At 39.5% G+C, this 4,552-nt stretch overlaps 1 long non-coding RNA gene across 1 annotated transcript; it reads left to right on the plus strand.

Moving 5' to 3' along the window:
* Positions 1-3,811: 3,811 nt before the first annotated feature.
* LOC117078018 lies at positions 3,812-4,345 on the plus strand. Its single transcript, XR_004434903.1, has 2 exons — positions 3,812-3,878; positions 4,198-4,345. It is a non-coding gene; the product is annotated as an uncharacterized LOC117078018 (long non-coding RNA).
* Positions 4,346-4,552: the final 207 nt, after the last annotated feature.

A 4,552-nucleotide genomic window follows, 5' to 3' on the forward strand; every position in this document is an offset into this window, starting at 1 on the left:
TATTAACCTTAAATGTAAATGGACTAAATGCTCCAATTAAAAGACACAGACTGGCAAACTGGATAAAGAGTCAAGACCCATCAGTCTGCTGTATTCAGGAGACCCATCTCACATGCAGAGACATACATAGGCTCAAAATAAAGGGATGGAGGAAGATCTACCAAGCAAATGGAGAACAAAAAAAGCAGGGGTTGCAATCCTAGTCTCTGATAAAACAGACTTTAAACCATCAAAGATCAAAAGAGACAAAGAAGGCCATTACATAATGGTAAAGGGATCAATTCAACAGGAAGAGCTAACTCTCCTAAATATATATGCACCCAATACAGGAGCACCCAGATTCATAAAGCAAGTCCTTAGAGACTACAAAGAGACTTAGACTCCCATACAAATAATGGGAGACTTCAACACTCCACTGTCAACATTAGACAGATCAACGAGACAGAAAGTTAACAAGGATATCCAGGAATTGAACTCATCTCTGCACCAAGCGGACCTAATAGACATCTATAGAACTCTCCACCCCAAATCAACAGAATATACATTCTTCTCAGCACCACATCGCACTTATTCCAAAATGACCACATAATTGGAAGTAAAGCACTCCTCAGCAAATGTACAAGAACAGAAATTATAACAAACTGTCTCTCAGACCACAGTGCAATCAAACTAGAACTCAGGACTAAGAAACTCAATCAAAACCGCTCAACTACATGGAAACTGAACAACCTGCTCCTGAATGACTACTGGGTACATAACGAAATGAAAGCAGAAATAAAGATGTTCTTTGAAACCAATGAGAACAAAGATACAACATACCAGAATCTCTGGGACACATTTAAAGCAGTGTGTAGAGGGAAATTTATAGCACTAAATGCCCACAAGAGAAAGCAGGAAAGATCTAAAATTGACACTCTAACATCACAATTAAAAGAACTAGAGAGGCAAGAGCAAACACATTCAAAAGCTAGCAGAGGCAAGAAATAACTAAGATCAGAGCAGAACTGAAGGAGATAGAGACACAAAAAACCCTCCAAAAAATCAATGAATCCAGGAGTTGGTTTTTTGAAAAGATCAACAAAATTGACAGACCGCTAGCAAGACTAATAAAGAAGAAAAGAGAGAGGAATCAAATAGACGCAATAAAAAATGATAAAGGGGATATCACCACCGACCCCACAGAAATACAAACAACCATCAGAGAATACTATAAATGCCTCTACGCAAATCAACTAGAAAATCTAGAAGAAATGGATAATTTCCTGGACACTTACACTCTCCCAAGACTAAACCAGGAAGAAGTTGAATCCCTGAATAGACCAATAGCAGGCTCTGAAATTGAGGCAACAATTAATAGCCTACCCACCAAAAAAAGTCCAGGACCAGATGGATTCACAGCTGAATTCTACCAGAGGTACAAGGAGGAGCTGGTACCATTCCTTCTGAAACTATTCCAATCAATAGAAAAAGAGGGAATCCTCCCTAACTCATTTTATGAGGCCAACATCATCCTGATACCAAAGCCTGGCAGAGACACAACAAAAAAAGAGAATTTTAGACCAATATCCCTGATGAACATCGATGCAAAAATTCTCAATAAAATACTGGCAAACCGGATTCAGCAGCACATCAAAAAGCTTATCCACCATGATCAAGTGGGCTTCATCCCTGGGATGCAAGGCTGGTTCAACATTCGCAAATCAATAAACGTAATCCAGCATATAAACAGAACCAAGACAAGAACCACATGATTATCTCAATAGATGCAGAAAAGGCTTTTGACAAAATTCAACAGCCCTTTATGCTAAAAACGCTCAATAAATTCGGTATTGATGGAACGTACCTCAAAATAATAAGAGCTATTTATGACAAACCCACAGCTAATATCATACTGAATGGGCAAAAACTGGAAAAATTCCCTTTGAAAACTGGCACAAGACAGGGATGCCCTCTCTCACCACTCCTATTCAACATAGTGTTGGAAGTTCTGGCTAGGGCAATCAGGCAAGAGAAAGAAATCAAGGGTATCCAGTTAGGAAAAGAAGAAGTCAAATTGTCCCTGTTTGCAGATGACATGATTGTATATTTAGAAAACCCCATTGTCTCAGCCCAAAATCTCCTTAAGCTGATAAGCAACTTCAGCAAAGTCTCAGGATACAAAATTAATGTGCAAAAATCACAAGCATTCTTATACACCAGTAACAGACAAGCAGAGAGCCAAATCAGGAATGAACTTCCATTCACAATTGCTTCAAAGAGAATAAAATACCTAGGAATCCAGCTTACAAGGGATGTAAAGGACCTCTTCAAGGAGAACTACAAACCACTGCTCAGTGAAATCAAGAGGACACAAACAAATGGAAGAACATACCATGCTCATGGATAGGAAGAATCAATATCGTGAAAATGGCCATACTGCCCAAGGTGATTTATAGATTCAATGCCATCCCCATCAAGCTACCAATGACTTTCTTCACAGAATTGGAAAAAACTGCTTTAAAGTTCATATGGAACCAAAAAAGAGCCCGCATTGCCAAGACAATCCTAAGTCAAAAGGACAAAGCTGGAGGCGTCACGCTACCTGACTTCAAACTATACTACAAGGCTACAGTAACCAAAACAGCATGGTACTGGTACCACAACAGAGATATAGACCAATGGAACAGAACAGAGTCCTCAGAAATAATACCACACATCTACAGCCATCTGATCTTTGACAAACCTGAGAGAAACAAGAAATGGGGAAAGGATTCCCTATTTAATAAATGGTGCTGGGAAAATTGGCTAGCCATAAGTAGAAAGCTGAAACTGGATCCTTTCCTTACCCCTTATACGAAGATTAATTCAAGATGGATTAGAGACTTAAATGTTAGACCTAATACCATAAAAACCCTAGAAGAAAATCTAGGTAGTACCATTCAGGACATAGGCATGGGCAAGGACTTCATGTCTAAAACACCAAAAGCAACGGCAGCAAAAGCAAAATTGACACATGGGATCTAATTAAACTAAAGAGCTTTTGCACAGCAAAAGAAACTACCATCAGAGTGAACAGGCAACCTACAGAATGGGAGAAAATTTTTGCAACCTACTCATCTGACAAAGGGCTAATATCCAGAATCTACAAAGAACTCAAACAAATATACAAGAAAAAAACAAACAACCCCATCAAAAAGTGGGCAAAGGATATGAACAGACATTTCTCAAAAGAAGACATCCATACAGCCAACAGACACATGAAAAAATGCTCATCATCACTCGCCATCAGAGAAATGCAAATCAAAACCACAATGAGATACCATCTCACACCAGTTAGAATGGCAATCATTAAGAAGTCAGGAAAAACAGGTGTTGGAGAGGATGTGGAGAAATAGGAACACTTTTACACTGTTGGTGGGATTGTAAACTAGTTCAACCATTATGGAAAACAGTATGGCGATTCCTCAAGGATCTAGAACTAGATGTACCATATGACCCAGCCATCCCACTACTGGGTATATACCCAAAGGATTATAAATTACTCTACTACAAAGACACATGCACACGTATGTTTATTGCGGCACTATTCACAATAGCAAAGACTTGGAATCAACCCAAATGTCCATCTGTGACAGACTGGATTAAGAAAATGTGGCACATATACACCATGGAATACTATGCAGCCATAAAAAAGGATGAGTTTGCGTCCTTTGTAGGGACATGGATGCAGCTGGAAACCATCATTCTTAGCAAACTATCACAAGAAGAGAAAACCAAACACCGCATGTTCTCACTCATAGGTGGGAACTGAACAATGAGATCACTTGGACTCGGGAAGGGGAACATCACACACTGGGGCCTCATGGGGAGGGGGGAGGAGGGAGGGATTGCATTGGGGAGTTATACATGAATAAACGTCATGCACATGTACCCTAGAACTTAAAGTATAATAAAAAAAAAAAAAGAAAATGTGGCACATATTACACCATGGAATTACTAGCAGCCATAAAAGGCAGAGTTTGCGTCCTTTGTAGGGACATGGATGCAGCTGGAAACAATCATTCTTAGCCAACTATCACAAGAACAGAAAACCAACACCGCATGTTCTCACTCATAGGTGGGAACTGAACAATGAGATCACTCGGAATCGGGAAGGGGAACATACACACTGGGGCCTATCATGGGAGGGGGGAGGAGGGAGGAGATTGCATTGGGGAGGGTATACACGATATAAATGATGCATTGGTGGGTGCTGACGAGGTGGATGGTGCAGCACACCAACATGGCATAAGTATACATATGTACCAAACCTGCACGTATGCACATGTACCCTAGAACTTAAAGTTATAAAAAACTAAATAAATAACTACATAAGGAAACGACTGATCATCTCAATCAGATTTGCACAATCCAACACTTAACACGGGAATTAGAATTTCAATATATAAATTTGGTGGGATGGGACACAAGCATTCAGTCCATAAACAGATGACATGCAAAACACAACAACAAGAAAAAAAAAGTAAACTGGACATTATCAAATTTAAAATTTGGTGCACAAAGGACACTATAA

Source organism: Trachypithecus francoisi, unplaced genomic scaffold (genome assembly GCF_009764315.1).
Source record: "Trachypithecus francoisi isolate TF-2019V2 unplaced genomic scaffold, Tfra_2.0 Lachesis_group6, whole genome shotgun sequence".
In the NCBI taxonomy this organism is placed as follows: Eukaryota; Metazoa; Chordata; class Mammalia; order Primates; family Cercopithecidae; genus Trachypithecus; species Trachypithecus francoisi.